The sequence below is a fragment of the Gopherus evgoodei genome, unplaced genomic scaffold (assembly GCF_007399415.2).
Source record: "Gopherus evgoodei ecotype Sinaloan lineage unplaced genomic scaffold, rGopEvg1_v1.p scaffold_42_arrow_ctg1, whole genome shotgun sequence".
Lineage (NCBI taxonomy): Eukaryota > Metazoa > Chordata > Testudines > Testudinidae > Gopherus > Gopherus evgoodei.
In genome coordinates, this window is record NW_022060063.1 from 528507 (window position 1) to 551747 (window position 23241).

At 46.4% G+C, this 23241-nt stretch overlaps 1 protein-coding gene across 4 annotated transcripts in view; it reads left to right on the forward strand.

Moving 5' to 3' along the window:
• HDAC7 (histone deacetylase 7) overlaps positions 1-23241 on the forward strand; it is a 255735-nt gene that overhangs the window by 86409 nt on the left and 146085 nt on the right. The window lies entirely within an intron of this gene.

The window sequence follows — 23241 nt, forward strand, 5'->3', positions numbered from 1 at the left end:
CTTTCCCTGGGGAAAAGAGGGAACTCTCTGACCCCCAAGAGAAAGCGGGCCCTCTTTCCCTGAGGAAAAGGATGAACTTTCTGGCCCCCAAGAGAAAGAGGGAGATGACCCCTGAGGGAATTATATGAACTGAGGTAACTTCTCCAATTCCTGACTGTGCTCCCTGCTGCCACCCTGGGTGACAACTGTGCTGTATCTCAGTGTGTGTGTAATGGCCCTGTCTGCCACAAGGGGTAGGGTGCTGTGCATGCCTCCTTGTCAGGGGATGGGAACAGACTTGGTTCCCGAACAGTCCAAATTACAGCCTGTATTGTGAAAATAATTCACAAAAGCAAGTGCTGAGGAGGAGATCGTGCATGTCTCCTCTGAGCCCAGTTGCGCTGGCTTGTGGTCTTCCAAGGCTCCAGGCCTCTCAGACCTGGCAGGGATCAAACATGGGCTTGCACACGATTTTCCTTCTCTTACAAATAACTGACTGAGTGGCCAGCAGCAAACATTGAGTGGGCCCCCAGGTATCTCTATCACATCTTGCTGAGTTCAGTGACTCCCACAGATATGATGCTAGAGTTTGGGGCAGACAAAAGCCACAGATACTGAACAAGAGCAGATCATTTTGACAGGAGCAGAGGACATGAATCAGGATCCCCTTTTGACTGCAGTGCCTCAAATGTCCATCAAAAGAGAGACCTGCCATCTTGCTTATTTTCACTGGTGTCTGGTTCCACTGTGTTGTGATTTTATATTGCAGTCTAACAGCTGCTGTGAGGAGCAGCATTCTTCTCCCTTGCAGCCAAGTCTTGTCCAGATGTTAAGTTGTGTGTGCATGATGCAGGGTGATAATGGGGGCATGCTCAGTCCAGAGGGAATGTTCAGCTTTAGTCAAAAGCCTCTAGCAAGCTATGCTGAGCAGAAGCAAAAAGTGATTTTCAGCAGTTGGTAATACAGCCAAATCTGAACAGATTTCCATGAGGACAATAAAAGACATCCCTCTGACCTCAGAACTATCCCACTGGCAGATTTAAAGTTCCTGCTGCAAACCGTGGAGGGGCTAGAGCTCCTCAAAAACTGCCAGGCCATTTTTTAGAATAAGAAACGAGGCAACTTTAATATTTGTATTATTTATTGTTTGTGTTACAGTAGCACCTAGAGATCCCAGTTGAGATTAGGACCCTGTTATGCTGAGCACCACACAGATCCTCACACAGGGTACGGCTACTCTGCAGTTGGGAGGTGAATTCCCAGCTCAGGTAGATACATGCGCCAGCTCTGCTCCAGCTAGTGTGCTAAAAATAGCAGTGTAGTACGGCATGGGTGGTAGCTTGGGCTAGCCGCCCCCACTACATACCTAGGCTCTCAGCTGGGGTAGTACTAAGGGCATCTAGCCCAAGCTGTAGTCAGTGCTGCTGCGGCCATAGTGTTATGTTCAGCCTGCCTGCTGAAGCAGAACTAGACGTGTTTATCTGCCCGAGCTGGTAACTACATCTCTCAGCTGTAATGAAGACATGACCACAGAGTTAGGGTTTGTCTGCACTTGAAATGCTACAGCTGCACCTCTGAAGCGCTTCAGTGCAGATCCAACCTATGCCAATGGGAGGGGTTCGCTAGTTGGCATAAGTAACCCACCTCCTCATGATGCAGTAGCTACATTGATGGAAGAATTCTTCTACACTGGGGGTTAGGTCAACTTAACTATGCTGCTCAGGAGTGTGTATTTTTCACACCACTGAGCAATGTAGTTAAGCCAACTTAATTTTCTAATGTAGACCAGGCCTGAGAGAGATACTCCCAGTCTGAAAGAATTTACAGTCTAAGAGGCCGTCTACACTGCAGCTGGAGGTGGGATTGCAGCTGTAATCTACCTGGGCCTGGCCTACCCTCGGAAATTAGGCTGGTGTATATGTCGCTTAGGGGTTTGAAAAATCCACACCTCTGAGCAACACAATTAAACCAACCTAATCCTCGATGTTGACAGTGCTAAGTTGATGGGAGAATACTCCTCTCAACCCAGCCACTGCCTCTCAGGGAGGTGGAGTACCTAGACCGATCGGAGAAAGAACCCTTCCCCCCAGCGTAGGTACTGTCTTCATTGGAGTGCTACAGCAGTGCCATTGCAGCATTGTAAGTGCAGACAAGCCCCTGAGGTGTCTAAAATTGGAGTAAAGGAGCAGCATGGACCCTGGCTGGTACGGATCTAGAGTTCCAAGCAGCTTGTACAGCCCATGCTGATGTCCATGCCATGACATCTTCATTGCGATTTTTAGCCACACTAGCTAGATTAAAGCTACCGTGGATAGCTCTATCAGAGCTGCAATCCTATCTCTGAGTGCAGTGCAGACATCCCCTAAAACCACCCAGACTGAGGCTGGGAGGGAGGGATAAAACCCCCACCCAGAATGAGTGAACATTGTCTTCATGTCACCATGTTTCTCAGAATGTCTTTGTTGTGTGTTTGTGAGGTTTATGGAAGGGGATTGCAAACCAGGCAGGAGGGAGCAGTGACACTTAAGGGAGGAAGCAAAGGGGAGAGGGAACAGGGAGGAGTAGGGCAGTGGAGTGAGGTTGCAATGAAGAATGACGGGGGCTGGAGTGAACAGCCAGTCAGCACAAGGGAGAGCATGATCAGCGTGAACAGGAGTCAGTACAGAATCATCACTGTACAAGGTCCCTGCTACTGCTGCATATGCTCTGCCCACTGTAGTGTGCGCTCCTGCTCACTGGCTCTCTCTCTCTCTCTGTGTTGCACACTCCTGCAGTGCCTAAGCACCATCTATTATAGATGCTGTGTGCCAGGACATTGCCATGGTGGGTGCCCCTTGCCTGATGCTCCCAATGTCAGTGCACCCAGTTCTAGCTATGTGGGTCACAGAGTCCCAGGTATGAGACCAGACACTGTGATGCGGCCCAGGTTGCCTGGCTCCCTGGTGCACCATTAGAACACAGCACTCAGTTGTGTGCCCCAGGGCACCCCATGCCCAGCGCAGCACTGGGGCTGCTCAGACCTTCTAGGCACAGTGCCATGAAAGATGCTGGGGATATTTTCCTTCCCAAGGCATTGCCAGTGAGTACAGATTAGGAAAGGCCTGTGTCGTGGGAAGGCTGGCAGAGCCCCAGCGGCAGAGGCCCCTGCCAAGTGCAGCTCTATAAAACAGGGTGGGCTTAGGTGTCATGAGATGCTGTCCCCTGGGGAACAGCTCTCCTCTGACTGAATCTGCCCCTGGGGAGCAGGGGAAACACCTCTCATCCTTGCAGCACAGTCACCTCCCATTCTGGGCTTTGCCTTTCCTGCCTCTCACACTGGCAAGTGAGTGAGGAGGCTCCTGGGAGCTGCAGCATGAGTGTGAGTCAGAGCAGGCCCTGATCTGAGCAGGGCCCTGAATCAGACCCACATGTGCTGTTGGCAGAGTGGAGGGTTTGGCAGCTGGAGGGCGAAGAATGAAGAAGGGTGTGTGGGAACCAGGCTGCTGGTCTCTGTGAATGCTCCAAGCTGAGGGGCACAGAGGATATATGGCACTACCAGGATGCGGTGCTGAGAGAATGGGGTCCCTAGTCACAGCAAACCCTGCAGTGCTGGCCTGGATCCATTATCTGTATTTCAGGGGCAGCTCAGGGTCTCTTCACCATCACTGTGCCCTGGGCTCACTCCTCAAGCTCATGTAATTGCCCAGTGTGCTCCTTCAGGCAACTGCTGTGTTCTGCTGCAGGATACTGCAGAAAGTGCAAGTTCCATCTCCAAAGCAGCTGCATTTCAGAAGTGGGCAATGGGATCCTGCCAATCAGGGGGGCCTGAGAGCACCCTATGGTTAGGGTTGCCAACTCTGACTGAAGCTATTCCAGGAGATTTTTTCCCCCGACATGACAATGTCATTTTCTTAAAATATCCTATTAAAATCTCCCAAATGGCTTTCAATAGTTACTGGGAGATTGATGCTGATTCTGGGACACTCCAGGCCAATCCTGGACGGTTGTCAACCCTACCCAGGGACGGCTCCAGGCACCAGCATGCCAAGTGCATGCCTGGGGTGGCAAGCCAGGGGGTGCTCTGCCAGTCGCCTCGAGGGCGGCAGGCAGGTTGCCTTCGGCAGCATGCCTGCAGAGGGTCCGCTGGTCCTGCGGCTTCGGTGGACCTCCCGCAGGCGTGCCGCCAAATCTGCGGGACCAGGGATCTCCCGAGGCAAGCTGCCGAAGGCAGCCTGCCTGCTGTGCTTGGGGCGGCAAAATACCTAGAGCCGCCCCTGACCCTACCTGTAGTGCAGAGGGCTAAACTACAGCCCTCTGCATTGGAATGACAGTGAGTGCCCTTAGCCTTCTTCCCACCTTTCCTGGATGCCTCTTGCTCACTGTGCTGCCTTTGGAAAACCATATGAGTGGGCTCTGGGTGAGCCCTCTGCTGCCTGAACATCCTGCTGCTCAGTCAAGACTTGGGTGGGGAATCCCAGCCCTGTAGGCTGGTGTCTCCTCAGATTAACTACCAAACAAGACTTTAATCCCCTTGCCCTCCTTCAGCTTCAGTTCCAATGTCCCCTGAACTTTTGGGCTGGCTGTAGAAATGCTGCAGGGAGCACCCTTGCTGGGTTAATCGTGGGGAGTTTGGACCAGCCAAGCCAGCTCTGGCTTTTCTTTCTTCCTGTGTTTGCAGCCTGGTGATTGCACAACATGCGGGGGTGAATCAGGTTCATCTCCCCAGATCAAAATAGAACATTTCTTTCACAACTGAGCCATGAGTATTCTACACACAGTGCCCAAGCCTGCAATAAATAGTTCATGGGGCCTAGCAATGACCATAAATGCAGAGAATCCTTTTATCTTGGCTTGTGGAACTGGTGCATTCTGAAATCAATGCTGGACTCAACTGGTTGGCTTCCAGAAGCATTTGAATGGCTTGGCTCATCTAATGGAGGGTGGATCTGAGTGGAACCTTCCCACCTCCTCCATGAGTCTTTAGATGCCAGATCTTATCTGTGTGGCTATCAGCAGATCAGGATTACTGGCAGAGAAGGAGGTGCTCAGATACTGCTGTGATGAGCAAGGCATAGATAGATTAGATAGAAAGATAGGTGTCAGAGAGAGAATGGAGGGAGAGGTATGCTGGTGAGGAACCATTATCCTTGCGCATATGCCAGTGCAATGCTGGCTGCCCAGCTTTGCCCCTAGGCTGCAAGGTGATTCGCTTTTCAGGAAACATGTTTCTGAGCCCCACATTCATCCCCCACTGAAATGGACAGAATGCCATCAGGGTTGAATTTGCCACTTGGATCTGGACTTGCCCTTCCCACTCTGGCCCCTCATTTTATCTTTAAATGCACAAGTATTTTGCTCTTGGAATGTCTCAGCCATGAATGCTGTGCAGAGAGGGAATTAAGTCTGGTTTTTATTGCCCTGCTGCCGGGATGTGTTTGGGGCTTACCTGACAAGCCCTTGGGTATCTGGCAGGAAAGCAGACATGCCACGTGTTCTGAGAACTCCAAGATTCTGACCAGAGCTGGCTGGAATATTTTGGATTTTCATAATGTCAAAAAAAATCACTATAAATTTCAAAATCCTTCACCAAATTCTCAAATTTTCCAACCGGCTCCAATTCCATCACTGTCTATCAAGCCACCAGGCTGCAAGACTGACACTGGCTTCCTCTGAGATACAACCTGAAGTTAGACTATGTTCTACTTCTAGGAGAATATGAGTTCCCCTATGTATGCTTCTTGTGCCAACTCCAAAAATGTTCCACACACTGAGGGATTGGATCCTGTGTCACTTCCACAAGCATGAGGAGTTTGGTGGAGGCACACTTTTTGGGAGCTGGGAATGATGCTTCAGATTTGGGTGGAGCTCCCCATTCTGGATCCACCACCAAACTGGATCCTTTCATGACATTTTTCAGGGAATGACTGCTTAGAAGGAAGTAGCCTTGCTGAGAAACTGGAGGAATTTACAGTAGCTTTGATTGGCATCTGAGGGCCCCCCAAGGTGCCTTCTGAAATGTATCATAAGACTATGAGGCCTGCAGCTGTCTGAAAGATGGGGGTGGGCAGGTTGGAGGAGAACAGAAGGATAGATTGAGGGAACTTAAGCGGGGTGAAAAAATTAAGGCATTCCCCTCCCCCATCCCCAACCACATACACAAAAACATCCCAACGGAGACATAGATCCATAGATTCATAAACCCTAGGACTGGAAGGGACCTCGAGAGGTCATCGAGTCCAGTCCCGTGCCCTCATGGCAAGACCAAATACTGTTTAGACCATCGCTGACAGACATTTATCTAACCTACTCTTAAATATCTCCAGAGATGGAGAGTCCACAATCTCCCTAGGCAATTTATTCCAGTGTTTAACCACCCTGACAGTTAGGAACTTTTTCCTAATGTCCAACCTAAATCTCCCTTGCTGCACTTTAAGCCCATTGCTTCTTGTTCTATCATTAGAGGCTAAGGTGAACAAGTTTTCTCCCTCCTCCTGATGACACCCTTTTAGATACCTGAAAACTGCTATCATGTCCCCTCTCAGTCTTCTCTCTTCCAAACTAAACAAACCCAATTCTTTCAGCCTTCCTTCGTAGGTCATGTTCTTAAGTCCTTTAATCATTCTTGTTGCTCTTCTCTGGACCCTCTCCAATTTCTCCACATCTTTCTTGAAATGCGGTGCCCAGAACTGGACACAATACTCCAGCTGAGGCCTAAGCAGCGCAGAGTAGAGCGGAAGAATGACTTCTCGTGTCTTGCTCACAACACACCTGTTAATGCATCCCAGAATCATGTTTGCTTTTTTTGCAATAGCATCACACTGTTGACTCATATTTAGCTGTGGTCCTCTATAACCCCTAGATCCCTTTCTGCCATACTCCTTCCTAGACAGTTTCTTCCCATTCTGTATGTGTGAAACTGATTGTTCCTTCCTAAGTGGAGCACTTTGCATTTGTCTTTATTAAATTTCATCTGGTTTACCTCAGACCATTTCTCCAATTTGTCCAGATCATTTTGAATTTTGACCCTGTCCTCCAAAGCAGTTGCAATCCCTCCCAGTTTGGTATCATCTGCAAACTTAATAAGCATACTTTCTACGCCAACATCTAAGTCGTTGATGAAGATATTGAACAGAGCCGGTCCCAGAACAGACCCCTGCGAAACCCCACTTGTTATACCTTTCCAGCAGGATTGGGAACCATTAATAACTACTCTCTGAGTACGGTTATCCAGCCAGTTATGCACCCACCTTATAGTAGCCATATCTAAATTGTATTTGCCTAGTTTATCGATAAGAATATCATGCAAGACCGTATCAAATGCCTACCTAAAGTCTAGGTATACCACATCCACTGCTTCTCCTTTCTCCACAAGACTTGTTATCCTATCAAAGAAAGCTATCAGATTGGTTTAACACAATTTGTTCTTTACAAATCCAAGCTGGCTATTCCCTATCACCTTACCACCTTCCAAGTGTTTGCAGATGATTTCCTTAATTACTTGCTCCATTATCTTCCCTGGCACAGAAATTAAACTAACTGGTCTATAGTTTCCTGGGTTGTTTTTGTTTCCCTTTTTATAGATGGGCACTATATTTGCCCTTTTCCAGTCTTCTGGAATCTCTGCCGTCTCCCATGATTTTCCAAAGATAATAGCTAGAGGCTCAGATACCTCATCTGTTAGCTCCCATGGCCTGCCTTTGATCTGCTCCATTTTAGTAATATGCAAGTTCTGCTCGGAAAGGGATCCGCTGGGACTTACATTGTGTAGTTATTCACTGATCTTAGAAGGAGCTGTTGGTCATAAAAATGTTACCAGGCTGATTTTTCTGTTGTGTGGGGCTCAGGGAGTGAGTTAACATTACCATCAGTGAAAAAGTAGTTCAGGAGAACTAATTGCTCCAGACAGACTCAGCTCCTCAAGGCAACTGCTAGTTCCCATGGCTGAGGAAAGGTCTGACTGAAAATACAAACCAAGCAACTGTGCTAACTGTAGCCCAGGTAATTCCCAGTACCCTGCCTTACAACTCTTTGTGCATATCCCATTCAGGTTACTGTGAGAATGGGCTCATGCATTAACCAACCAGGTCAGGGCAGGTCATCCTGCTTTCAGAATGATTTTGGAATGTTGTTTTATTTTCCCATTGCCCTCCCCCAGAAATGACTCAGAGGCCTCTCTGACCCTTCTCTCGCACACTAGCCTGGTCCCACTGTAGCAATCGCATTTGAGGGCGTTACTGTAACTCTTATCAGGCAATGGGACAGGATTCACTTGCAACCACTGTAAATGAGTAGGAGTTCTAGTTGTGTATTAGATCCCAAATCAGCAAAGCATTTTAGTACATGCTTCATAACTGTAAATTAGCAAAGAAAACTTGTTTTCAAGTTCAGCCAAAACCTCAGACTGTATTGCTAACCTGTGCTGATCTGGATCTCTAACCAGCACCACAGTGAAAAGGTCCCCTCTACCAATCCCCTTCCATAAGACTTTCTGCCAGGGATGTGGAAAAAGGAATTGTGGGTAAAGGAAATTCTTGGGAGTCTGAAAAAAAATAGAGTGGACAGAAGGATCTGATTGACCCAGGAGAAGGATGGGGCATACGAGAGGGAGACTGCATAAGGATTGAATTAATGTCTGCAGTTTTAGCCAGTGCTGGTAGATGAGTATAAACAATGCCAAGCCATTCTTCTGCAGGTTGCTGAAAGTAGTTGTCTGGTAAATGGGGTTTGAAGATGTATCCATGTGTGCATATGTTTGTGTGGGTATATGTATGTGGGGATGTCTACACTGCAATTAGGTCAAGTGATTGCAGCACATGTAGACATATTCCACTAGCTTTGATAGAGCCAGTTCACTAAAAATAGCAAAGAAGCTACAGTGTCACAGGCAGCGGCTTGGTCCAGCATCTGCAGTACATACTCAGGGTCCCAGAGAGGATTGTACTTAGGCAGCTAACTCATGTCACTGCCCGTACTGCCAGGGCAACACTGCTATTTTTAGTGTGCTGGTTGAATCAAAGCTAGAGAGGGTATGTCTACATGTGCTGCAGTCACACCTCCATTGCATTCTCAGCCTACCGTGTGTGTGGGTCCGTGCATGCACACGTAGCTTCCCATATTCTGCTCTTACTGTAGGAAGGAGCTCACAGAATAATCATCAGTAAAGTCGAAGCAGTTAGACTTGTTGCCAGCCTTGCTGCAAACAGGAATGGAGGATATTGCAGCAAAGGGTGAAAGGCAGTATTGGCCAAGCGCGCTCTGGCGCAGAGCTTTGTTCTGTGTCTTAAAATGTTTTTTTCTTAGGAAAGGAGAAGTGTGACTGAGTCGCTACAGAAACCCCCTGGCTTGGGTTTCCTGGAAATGCAGCTGTTTGAATGTAAAGAGGAGCCACTCTAAGTAAATGTCAATCAGGATTGTTCAGTGTACACTCACTAGAGAGATCTAGCAGGGAGTTTTAGACACATTGACGGGGAGATTTTTATCCTTTTGTTGTCTGGCCACACCCTATATCAGTGTATTTATTTATTTTACATCTCAAGGTCCCAGTCTTGTATTGGGAGCTGCTATCATGGACCCCTGCATCCATTAAGACTCCAATTGACTTCAAGAAAAGCTGAGGTGCTTGTGATTTTTGCCCTTACCAAAAATGGCATCATTTTCAATGGGCTTGAAGCCAGAGTGCCCTCAGCTATGATGGCCACTCTGTATTTATCGTCTGTGGCCCTAGTAGGAGAAAGTGAGGGATGGATGAATAAAGAGGTACAGTGAATGAAACTCAGAGTTAGGGGAAAATTGTGAGGGCAGGCTGGGAGATTGTGGGTGTAGAGAAATGTGATGATCGGCAGAGAGATGGAAGTCAATGTTGACAAATGCAAAGTAATGTATACTGATCCTGGGAGAGAATAACTTGAACTATTTATACATCCAACTGGATTCTAAACTAGCTGTAGCAATCAGCACAAAGACCTGGCCATCACTGTAGACAGTCCCTGGAGAGCGCTGCTCAATGGGCAGCTATGATCTGAAAATCAAACAAGATTTTAGGATGCATAAGTCATGGGACAGAGAATAATTCTGGGAATATTATAGTGTCTCTGTATAAATCAATGGGATGCCCACATCTTGATGCTGTGCAGTTCTGATCACATAACACAAGTACAAGGGGAAATTCAAGGGAATTAAAAGTGAGTAAATATAAAAAGAATCTAAGGAAATACTTCTACTGTGCCCAGTTTGTCTATGGTACTCACTGACATAAGGTATCACTGAGGCCAAGAGGTTGGCAGGATCTTAAAAAGGATTGGCCATTGATACAAGAAGAACATCCAGATTATAATGCTGTAGTAATGCAGTGTTACCAACTCACAATTTCATCACACCTCATGATATTTGGGGTGTTTTTTGTAAAGCCCCAGCTTCCAGAGTCATGAGTTTACATGAGAATCCCAGTTTTAGGGTTTTTTAAAGTAAATTTTTGGCCCTCATGATTGCAGAGAGAAGTTGGAAAATAGGAACCCTAGAGACACAAAAACAATCAGTAAATTAAAAGAACCCCAAATGTATTTTTTTTTAATCTCATGAATTTAAAACCAACCTTATGATTTTTTGGGGCCTCACTCTTGATTGCACTTGGGATTGTCAACACCGGTAAAGGATTAAAAAGAAAAGTAAGGGTTTGGGAAGGGAGATTAATCCTCCTGAGTCAGAGCATAAGCCAACCTCCAACCAATGGAAGATTTTTCTTTGTGAGTGAGCAGGGCTTCTTACACTTTCCTCCAAAGTTGGTGGTGCCAGCTGCTGCAGGGAGACATGCTATCAAGTCAGATGGATCATCAGTCTGCAATTCCTGTCTTCATATGAGGGGCTGGAAGGGAAAGGAATGGGACAGGACACTGAAGGGAATGGGGGAATGTAGGGAATGTTGTGGGATAGAGAGGGAGAGGGGGCAGGAGATGGACAAGTTAGACTGGAACAAGGGCAGAAGGCTGAGGGGAGTGGCTTCAGGGAGACAGAAGAGTGTTTGAGATGAGGATGGAAAGGGATAAAATGGCAATTCCTCTATCAGGGATTAGGAGGCAACCCATGGAGAGACCTGCATTTCTGTGTGGGATCTGAAGAAACCGGATGTGATCACACATAAATTGGGAGTGGTGGCCATAGGTGCTGGAACTAGGGTCTCTGAGGGTGCTGCTGCACCCTCTGGCTTGAAGTGGCTTCCATTATATACAGGATTTACAGTTTGGTTCAGCACCCCCACTATAAAAATTGTTCCAGCACCCTCGTGGCGGCTTCCCCCAAGGGTTAACAACAAACTGGAGGCACCAAAAACCAGCTAGATTGTTCTTCTCTGGGGTTCCAAGCTGGGGCTGGAACAGCACTTGCCATACCAAGTCTCTGTTAATTTCACTCCCCTGGCTAGGTTTGTATCTCTGCCCTCTCTATCTTGATCCGTGCTTGAGCTAGGCGTGGGATGCTATGCTATGCTATGGAAGTTTCCCAGGTGGCCCCTTGTGACTTGGGTTCTTTGTACAGAAACCCCAAACAGATGGATTTTCCATGTGCAATACCCACATCATTGTGGACATATAACCCATTAATAGCATAAACAAGACCAATCTATCTAAGGCGCTTCATTACCATGGATCTGAGCATCTCTCAATCAATTACACTTTTATCCTCACAACACCACTGTGAGGCAAGGAAGTGTTAATATCCCCATTTTACAGATGAGGAACTGAGGGTATGTCTACACTACCCGCCGGATCGGCAGGTAGCGATCGGTTTATCAGGGATTGATATATCGCATCTCATCTAGATGCGATATATTGATCCCCGAATGTGCGCCTGTCGACTCCGGAACTCCACTAGGGCAAGCGGCTGTAGCAGAGTCAACAGGGGGAGCCACGGCCGTTGATCCCGCACCGTGAGGACAGGAGGTAAATCAAAATAAGATACACAACTTCATCTATGGGAATAGCGTAGCTGAAGTGGAAGTATCTCTCATCGAGCCCGCCCCCTAGTGTAGACCAGGCCTGAGAGACTAAAGGGATGTCTACATTACAGCAGCACAGCTATGGCATTGCAGCTGTGGAGGCTGTAGCATAGATGTTTCCTACATTGACAAAAGAGATTTTTCTTTTAAGGTAGGTAATCCATTTCTGTGAGAGGCAGTACATGGGTTGATGCAGGAATTCTTCTGTTGACCTAACTGCATCTATAGCAGGGATTAGGTCAACCTAACTACTTTGCACAGGGTGTGCAATTTTTTCCCATCCCTAAGCAATGTAGCCAGGCCAGCCTGTGTTTAGATGGAGACCAGGTCTCAGTAACTCATTCAAAGTCACACAAGACATTTGTGGTACAGTAGGAAATGGAACCCACATCTCCTGAGTGCTGGACCAGTACCCTAACCACTGATCTAATACCCTGTCTAACAGAAAACAATGAGAGATGCTTCAAAGGACAATGCTTATGTTACCAATAATGCAATTGACTAGTTTACAGTAGGAATTTATATAAGCATAGCTACATCTCTCAGGGGTGTGAAAAATCCACATCCCTGAAAGATGTAGCTCTACCAACCTAATCCCCAGTGTAGACAGTGCCAGTCAACCCAAGAATTCTTCCGTTGACTTAGCTACTACCTCTCAGGAGGTGGATTACCTATGTCAACAGGAGAACCTCTCTCATTGGCATAGGTAGAGTCTACACTGGAGTTGTGCCACTGTAGTGTTTCAAGGGTAGCCAAACCCTAAGTAATATCATCCCATGTCCTTACTCTAGTTTGCGATCAGGTTATGCCTTGAAGCATGAGCGTAGACTTGCCAACATTATATTTCAGAAATAAGGGACTGTAATCCCCAGCTCCCTCCGCCTAAATGCCGGTGGCGATTGGGGCGGCTGAAGATCCAGTCGCTGCGGTCGCTGCTGAAGAAAATGGTGCCCCGCAAATGCCAGCAGCCTAGGCGACCACCTAGGTCGCCTAAATGGTTGCACCGGCCCTGGTTTCCTCCCTCCTGCCTCAATCCATACTGCCTTGTAGCTACATTAACAGCATATTAACCCTTGAGGGATCAGCCGAGTGCTAGTTCATCATTTAGCAGTAAGGCATTCCCTGGGAAATAGTGCACCCTCTTACTCCACTACCTCAACCAAGCTTCATAATCATTCATTGCTGTGTACAATATTAAACTGTTTGTTTAAAATAGTATATAATGTCTTTTGTCTGGCGAAAGACATTTCCCTGGAACCTAACCCTCCCATTTACATTCATTCTTATGGGTAAATTGGATTCACTTAACATTGTTTCACATAAAGTCGCATTTTTCAGGAATATACAATGTTAAGTGAGTTACCGTATTAGGAAAAACTGTTTCACTGTGAGGGTGGTGAAGCACTGGAATAGGTTACCTAGGGAGGTGGTGGAATCTCCATCCTTAGAGGTTTTTGAGGCCCACCTTGACAAAGCCCTGGCTGGGATGATTTAGTTGGAGTTGGTCCTGCTTTAAGCATGGATTGGACTAGATGACCTCCTGAGGTCTCTTCCAACCCTAATATTCTATGATTCACCTCACTATGTTAGGTGTAGCTGTATGGAACCAGGCATTCATTCCAGCGAGCTGCCATCTGAGAAGAGGTTCAGCTGTAGCTAGAGGATACCTGCTTTCTGTGCTGTGTTAGGCAGGAAGTCCATGTTGTAGAGGATCCCACTGGGCCCTCTTTGCTCTGAAATTTAAGAATGTATGAACATGTTGTAAAATGTTTGAATGGCTGCAACTGTCCCTCCAGACACTGCCATTCCACTAGGGGAACAGATGTCTGCTTCACCCAGTTCTAACGCTCTCTTGAATAGTGTTGAAAGCTCTCAGATTTTATGGTGGGTCTTGCAATATTTGTTTTTTTCTTACAGCCACTTGGAGGCACATGAGAATTTCAACTTTCCTCTTTAAACAGTTGTGGCAAATTGCCGGCACTACTATGATGGGTCTTGCACTCTCTCTTATTGGGGTGGTGGGTTTCAGGGCACTGTTGCTTGCCCCAGAACTGGGATATTAACTACCCCCCTAGTGTCCTAGAGGAGAAGAGTGGAGAGAGAGGGACCCAGGCCCACCCTCTACTCCAAGTCCCAGCCCAGGGGCCCTAGGGATACCAGTAAACCACTTGAACTAGTGGTTCCTTCCCCTGGGCTACTTCCCTTTCCTGCACTTCAGCTTGTGGGGCTTTCTGCCCTTCCTCTGCACAAGCCAGGTGTCCCTTTACCTAAGGTCTTGGTCTTCTTAGCCCACCACAGTGCTTCTGCAAACTTTTCTCTGCTTCCCTCCAAACTGCTCTCTGCTCCAACACCAATCCACTCTGCTTCAACTCCTTTCCCTTGTTTGATTGAAGCAGGGCTTTTTTATCAGGTAACTGGCTTCAGGTGCTCTAATTGGCTTCGGGTGCTTTAATTAATCTATAGCAAACTTTCTTCCCTCTACCGGGAATAAGGCTCCCTTCTAACACTCTCCTGCTGCCCTCTGGCTATACTGTATCACACAGTGTAATTTCTAGCCCTTGTAGTTGCAGAGGAAAACTTGAACTGTAGCCTGAGTGAACTGTAAATGCTCAGAAACCAGGAGGCAAATAAAACCAACTAACATTTATGAGGTTTTAATCTCATGATTTTGGGGGCCAGACTCCTGATTTGTGAATGGTTGGGATTGGCTAGAGGGGCCATGGGGAGAAGATGTGTTGGCGATGGGCTCTGGGAGTGCATCTACCAGCTGGATGAAGGAACGGGGAAGGGCAGAGAGCCCCAAGCCAGGTCTACACTAGGGGCCTTTTGCCAGTAACTACACCTTTATGGTATGCTGGCAAAGCACTCCTAGAGTGGATGCAGCTTATACTGGCAAAACTGAGCTTTCGCCGGTATAGCTTATTCCATGCCTGTCCCACCTCCTCCTAGCAGTATAACTGCATCTACACAGGGACTTTTGCTAGCACAGCTCTGTTGGGCAGGGATCACATCTAATCACACCCCTGGCTGACAGACGTTTGTAGTGTAGACTTGACCCCAGAGTGCCTATTGCACATCAGGGGCTAGCACAGGGAGAAGGGCTCTGCACACCTGTCTGCAGCATGCAGGTTTGTAGGGGTGTGAAAAGGATTGTTCACCTCAGTGACATGTTCTCAGTGAAATAAGAACCCCATGGAGAATGCAGTCTGAAACAACTGCCCCATTTGTCTCTGGTTCTTCTCTTCTCCTCTCTCCCAGTTTCAGCACTGTGGATATTTGGCATGCTCTGAGCATGGCCGTTCTCCCCCACCCCTCATCCCTGATCTGAGCACTGAGGACATACACAGCTGTGTCGCTGCAGTACTTTAGGCCAGGTCTACAGTACCACTTATGTCACTCAGGGGTGTGAAAAAAACACTTGGGTGCACTGCGCTACGTCAGTGGGAGATGCTCTCTGCAAACATTTAGCAACAAAGAATGTAGGCCATACTTACAAGGCGAGGGATTCTATCTTAGGAAGCAATGACTCTGAAAAAGACTTGGGAGTCATGCTGGGTAATGAGCTGAACATGAGCTCCCAGAGTAACACTGTGCCAAAAAGGACTAATGTGGTCTTTGGATGCATAAGCAGGGGACTCTTGAATAGGATTAGGGAGGTTCTCACCGCTGGAATCCTGTGAGAGTTCTGGTGTCCACAGTTCAAGAAGGATGTTGATAAATTGGAGAGAGATCAGAGAAGAGCTACAACAATGATTAAAGGATTAGAAATTGTGCCTTATAGTGATAGACTTAGGGTTTGTCTACACTTGAAATGCTCCTCAGCTGCAACGCTGTAGCTGTGCCACTCTAGCACTTCAGTGTAGACACTACCTACACCAATGGGAGTGGTCCTCCTATAAGCAGTCCATCTCCTTGAAAGGTATCAGCTAGGTTGATAGAAGAATTCTTCCATCAGCTTAGTGCTGTCTACACTGGGGGTTAGGTTGGCTTAATTACACTGGTGAGGGGTGTGGATTTTTTATGCCTCTGAGCAACGTAGCTGGGTCAACCTAACTTTTAGTGCAGACCAGGCTTCAAGGAGCTCAATCTATTTAGCTTTACAAAGAGAAGGTTAAGAGGTGACTTGATCACAATCTGTTAGTATCTACATGATGTCAGATTGGAGGGAGGTCTCAAGTGGGGTTCCACAGTTATCTGTTCTGTGCCTGGTGTCGTTTAACATCCTTATTAATGGCTTGGATGTAAGAATAGAGAGCATACTGATCAAATGTGCAGATGACACAAAGCTGGGGAGGGGGGGATTACTAACACTTTGGCGGATAATCTAAAATTCAGAGGGTTCTTGATAAATTGGAGAACTAGGCTATAGACAACAAAAGTGAAATTCAACAAAGACAAATATAAGGTGCTACAGTTAGGGAAGAAAAACCAAATGCATAAATACAGAATGAGTGATAACTGGCTTGGCAGCCACACTGCTGAGAAGGATCTGGGAGTTGTGGTGGATCACAAACTCAAAATGAGTCAACAATGAGATGCTGTTGCAAAAAAACAAATGCAATTTTGGGTTGCATTAACAGAGGCATAGCATGCAAGTCACGGGAGGTGATAGTACTGGTCTACTTGGCGCTGGTTAGGCCTCAGCTGGAGTACTGTGTCCAGTTTTAGTCACTAATATATTGAAAGGATGGAGAGAAACTGGAAAGGCTGCAGAGGTGAGCGACGAAGATGATGAAAGGGATGGAAAACAAGTCATATGAGCAAAGGCTGAAAGAACTGGGTATATTTCATTTGGAAAAGAGGAGATAAGGGGGGACATGATAGTGGTCTTCAAATACTTGAAAGGCTGACATAAAAAAGATGGAGAAAAGTTGTTTTCTCTTGCCACAAAGGGCAGGACAGGAGGCAATGGGCTCAAACTTCACTGGAGGTTTTCCAATAGAGGCTGGATAGCCATTGTTTTTGGATGGTTTAGACCACGGGTGGCAAACTTTTTGGCCTGAGGGCCACATCTGGGAATAGAAATTGTATGGTAGGCCATGAATGCTCACAACATTGGAGCTGGGGTGCAGGGGGGGAGGTGAGGGCTCTGACTGGGGGTGCAGGCTCTGGGGTGGGGCTGGAGATGAGGGATTTGGGGTGCAGGAGGGTGCTTCGGGCTGGGATCAAGGGGTTTGGAGGGCAGAAGGGGGATCAGGGCTGGGGCAGGAGGTTGGGGCATCGGGAGAGGCTCAGGGGTCCAGGCTCCGGGCGGCACTTACCTCAAGTGGCTCTCAGAAGCAGCGGCATGTCCCTCCTCCAGCTCCTATGTGTGGGCACGCGAACAGGCAGGTCTGCCTGCTGCTCTGTCCACAGGCACCACCCCTGCAGCTCCCATTGGAGCACTGGAGGGGGCCATTAGAACGAGGCCATTGGAGCGCATTAGGAGTCGGAGAGGGGCCATGCCGTGGTTTCTGGGATCCGCGTGGTGTCGTCTCCGACAATGTGCCCTGGCTGGAGTGCCGGAGCGGGGCAAGCCCCAGACCCCACTCCCCAGTGGGAGCTTGAGAGCTGGCTTAAAATGGTTGGCAGGCCAGATCCAGCTGCGGGCCATAGTTTGCCCACCCCTGGTTTAGATACAACAAATCCTGCATATTGGCAAAGGTTTAGACTATATTACTCTTGTGGTCCCGTCTAACTCTATAATTCTATGATTCTAAATGGGGAACAAATATTTGATAATGCCCTTTTCAGTCTAGTAGAGTAGGATATAACACGATCCAAAGGCTAGAAGTTGAAGCTAAACAAATTCAGATTGGAAATAAGGTACAGTAGAAGTTTTTAACTGTGAGGGTAATTAACCACTGGAACAATTTACCAAGGTGTTATGGTACATTGTCCTTCTTTGGCAAATTTGAAATCAGGCTTGGTTGTTTTTCTAAAAGATCTGCTCTAGTTCAAACAGGAGTTAATTCAGGGAAGTCCTCTGACTCATGCTGTGCTGGAAGTATAGGATAATAGATAATCACAGTGGTCCCTTCTGGCCTTGAAATTCATAAATCTATGTATCTATGACCATTTTCAAAGCAGCTAATTTTTGAGGCGGAGCTGTATTTCATGACTGTCTTGACTAAATGACCCTAAGTTTGCACCACAGTATACCCCAGCTCCTGATGTGGTACACATCACTATTAAAGACAATTTCCCTATGCAGGTGGATTTTTAAAGCACTTTCAAACATTGGCTCTGGTGTGTCTCCACTTTGCCTGCACTTTGGGCAAATCTTCCCTGATGCCAGGCAGAAGCAATAATGTACATGCCACACACTCTAAGAAAATCCACGTTGTGCAGGAGTGGAAATCACAGTCTTTGGGTCCTGCTTGAATTCAAAGATTACTGCATGGTCCCCAGCTGCGACATGAATTTAACTCCTCCTCAGGTCGTCACGACACAGCACTGCTCCCAGGCACACCGATCTTGTGGCACATGTGCAAATAACTTTTATTGGTGCACATCCCTGAGAAGTGAGACAGACCCTCTAATCATTTTTTAAGTATTGCTTCCCATACCTGGAACTGGGTGCCTGATGGTCACTAAGGTCAAATCTGATGGGTAAGGACACTGTGGGACAGGTCAGTGCCATAGTTTCAGCTAAAGATGTGTGCAATGAAGCATAGAAGACTGTGAGAATAGAGTGACAGGTTCTTTTTTCCAGGGTATCTCTGGAACCCCTTACCCAAATGACCCCAAATTTGGCACCAATAACTCAAAATCGAGCCCCAATAAGGCATGCCAGTTTTCAAGACAAATGGAATATACATGTGGATTTTAAAGCACTTTGAAATACTGGCTCTTAACATGAGAGCTTGGGTCAAACCTTTACTTTGAAGACACTAGCACTCTTGTATTATAAGTGTTTAAAACTTTTATAAAGTGACAGAGTCCTGTGGCACCTTACAGACTAACAGACGTCTGACGAACTGGGTATTCACCCACGAAAGCTTATGCTCCAATACATCTGTTAGGTTGCCTACCCCTGTTATAGACTATGGCACAGGTGCCGAAAGCTGAGTTTCAGTGGCACTCACACTGCCCGGGTCCTGGCCACCGGTCCAGGTGGGCTCTGCATTTTAATTTAATTTTAAATGAAGCTTCTTAAACATTTTCAAAACCTTATTTACTTTACATACAACAGTAATTTAGTTATATATTATAGACTTATAGAAAGAGACCTTCTAAAAATGTTAAAATGTGTTACTGGCACGCGAAACCTTAAATTAGAGTGAATAAGTGAAGACTTGGCACACCACTTGTGAAAGGTTGCTGACCCCTGGTCGATAAGGTGCCACAGGACTCTTTGTCGCTCTTTACAGATCCAGACTAACACGGCTACCCCTCTGAAACTAAACCTTTTATGCATTTATGCTAAGCTATTTTGACTCAATAATATCATGTGTGAGTTCCACTTGTTAATTCTATTTTGTATAAAAAACTGTTTGCTCCAGTTTTGTTGGATTTTAATTCCATTGTGTTTCTTTTACTCTGGTATAATTAGATATGGTAAAGAATAGTATTCAAATAGCCTTCTCTGGTTCCAGGTCACTATTTTATGTAGCTGCTACTTTTCATGCTGTGTCTCCTCTTTCCCTTCTCCTCTCTGAGAGAGCTGGTGTGGTAACTCTGCCCACGATCCTTAAAGACAGATGTTCACGGCAGTCTGTGATCCCATGAATATCCTTTATTAACATTATTATATTTATGAACATAATACACTTGGGAGCTTAATATACGTAGTAATAGATGAGGTTGGCTGTGCTAATTGTACGGCTCCATCCTGCTTTGTGTCTCAGTCAGTAGCTTCCCTTGGTTTCCAAGCAGAGTGTTTCAAATACCAATTATGTGACCCTTTGAAAGGAAGTGTCACTGGTAACTGAGTCCCCAGGGCTGTATGCAGGAAATGGCAGCAATCTGCCAATGGCAACCTCATTCTTTCAGTGTGTGTGTCTCTCTCCCCATCAAAGGGCCTAATCCTGCACCACTGAAGTCAGTGGGAATTCAGGGGTGCAGAACTGAAGTGAATGGCCTTAACAGAGAAGGTGGAGCCTTGATGACTAAGTGTCTCTGCTGACTGAAGGCCCTAAGCACAAAGGCTCCTGGAAATGAACCATTGGTCCTCACCTCAGTTTCATAGGGCTTTGAATGAGGTCTCAACATTTTTCTATGTATCATATCGCTCCTGACATCTGAGCTGGCAGGTGGACTGTGGTGAATAGAGGAATGGGCAATGGATGAGCATCTCTGAAATGCCACCAGCTTTAAAAAACAGCAGCAAAACTGCAATTCACAGTTCTTGTCTTTAAACTCAACCTGTGACTCAGGTCCCCAGTGATGAACTCTCTCTGGAAAGTATCAGAGAGGTAGCCGTGTTAGTCTGGATCTGTAAAAGCAGCAAGGAATCCTGTGGCACCTTATAGACTAACAGACGTTTTGGAGCATGAGCTTTCGTGGGTGAATACCCACTTCCTCAGATGCATGTGAAAACATATCATTGCACTGTTTTATTGTGAGCAGGGCAGCGCGGGGAGGCGGGGTTGGGAAAGAAGGTACAAAGCTGCAAAGCATTGCTGAAACAGGCCGTTTTCTTAAGTTTTTACATCTAACCAACTTTACTCTGAAATTTTCTTCACCTCCTTGGCTCTGGGATCAATGACAAGCTGTAATAACCTCACACATGCAAGGACATGTACACTCTGGTTAAAAAGTTCACATTACCGGTCTAAAAGAATGCTGCAGCCATGCACACACTGGAAATTTGTCAAACATCAGCAGGATGGACAACTGCTTGTGGTAGTGAACGTTTTAGGACTCAGTTCTTCTCCCATGAAGACCAATAGCAAATTCTCCACTGACTTCTCTGGGAGCAGAAACAGGATCAAGATTGGATTTTTTTTTTAAAGATCTGCTCTAGGAATTATTTTGGAGAAGTTCTATGGCCTATACAAGATCAGATTAGATAATCACAATGGTTCCTTCTGACTTTAGAATCTATGGATGAAGCCCCTGGTGAACAAAGCTGTTTTCTGTCCTGTCCCTCCCATGGCATTTCTGTCTTCTGTATTCATGCAGCAAGTACAGTATGGGCAGTGACAGCAGAAACTTCCCCTATGCAATACGCCCAGCCAATGTGGCTCAGCCCTGATTGTGCGAGACATCTCTGTGGGCGAGAGAGTGGTCCTATCTTCATGCTCTGCCTCAGATCTTGGTTCCTCTATTCAGGCTACCAACAGGAGCCAATTAGTGCCAACCATAATGGTGTTCTTTTATTCTGTGAACTCTGCTCCACTGAGACCTAGATTCATAGATTCTAGGGTCAGAAGGGACCAATGTGATCATCTAGTCCGACCCCCTGCACAAAGCAGGCCACAGAACCCTACCCATCCACTTCTATAACAAACCCCTAACCTATGCCTGAGATACTGAAGTCTTCAAATTGTGGTCTGAAGACCTCAAGCTGCAGAGAATCCACCAGCAAGTGACCCATGCCCCACACTGCAGGGGAAGGTGAAAAACCTCCAGGGCCTCTGCCAATCTGCCCTGGAGGAAAATTCCCTCCCGATCCCAAATATGGCGATCAGCTAAACCCTGAGCATATGGGCAAGACTCACCAGCCAGCACTCAGGAAAGAATTCTCTGCAGTAACTCAGATCCCATCCCATCCTGAGTCCCAGGAACTTAGTGTCACACATGGCATGGAACACCAGACACTGGCTGTTTAATTATTTCCACTAAGAAAGAATTGCTATGTGCAAAAAGTGTCATGTGGCTGATTTTCTTAACTCCCCTCTGGGTAAGTATAAGAAAGAAGCCTGAGATGATGCAGACTATAGGTCACATTCCTGACTTGGGGGAGTCATATTTCCAATGATCAGTCAGAGTCTCTTCAGTGGTCACATATGTTTATTAATTCAATGAGTTTAAAATATATCATTTCAACTGACAATGGGGGAACCTCCAAACGTGGAGATTTAGTTCCATAAGTGTCTGATTCTTCACATACAATGAGCCAAATGTCCTTTCAGTCACGTGACTTATTTTAGATTAAGGAAAACAACAACAGGAAAGAACAGTGTGTGCATTTGCTACAGATTGTGAACAAACTGGCTACTAACAGAGTTCCCAAGTGTAAAGGTGTAGAGTGCACAGGAAACAGCCATGGTAGGTTGAAGTGATAGAGACCAAAGAAGACTTCTCATAATATGTTTGGCCTTCTGCAGGTTCAACATTATGGTGATAGGTGTTAGAAAAAATCCTAAAATAGTTTATTTCAGCTTTTACTTCTGGAAGAAACCAGGATGTGCATAGAGGTAGCAAGATTGTGGAATATATCAGAAATATTTGTCACCAGAAATTATTTTTAGTTCATTTCAGTTCATTTGATATGATGCTTGAGATGTTTTCTTATTTTTTCCAACCTAGTTGGCCCATCCCTTGATACAGTCTGCCAACCCTACCTCGGCCATTCCTCCACCTCTGCTTGCCTGCATTGAAACACCCGCTCTCCAAAACTTCCCCTGGAGTTGCCCCTTTGTCTCCCTCCCCTTCTTTCATCTCCATGCTGGCTCTTATACTCCCTCACTTTGTCCATGCTTCTCCCTCTCCTTCAGATCCCTCCTGCAAAGCCTTTTAAGCATGATCACTACAAAATTCATGCACCTCAGTGAGCATGGTGTGTATGTGTGTGCATGTGCTGTAATGGCTGTGTCTGAGATATTCTTTACAGCACAAAGCCTGTCTCATTAGGTTTCTGTTGCCCAGACCACCAGTTGGTGCTCAGTAAATGATAATAGTTGAGAGAAGATCTTCTCACTCATGGGGAAGGAGTGACTTTGGAAACACATAGTAGTACCTTCTAATAGTTCTGCCCAGATTTCCCCAGTTCCTGCAACTAGTGCCTGAGTGGCTCATTTTCTGTAGTACCTGGGAGAAAGGTTACTAATCTTCCAGGTTGCTCTTTGGCTGTAGTGATTCAATACTGCAAGTTTCTAGAGCTCAAAAGTTATGATGAGTTGGGCCTCCAAAAATTCAAAAACACATTGGATTATTTTATTTGCCTTCTAGAGGTTGAACCTTTAGGACAGAGGTAGGCAACCTATGGCATATGTGCCGAAGGTGGCAAACAAGCTGATTTTCAGCAGCACTCACACTGCCCAGGTCCTGCCCACTGGTCTGGGGAGCTCTGCATTTTAATTTAATTTTAAATTAAGCTTCTTAAAACACTTTAAAAACCTTATTTATTTTACATACAACAATAGTTT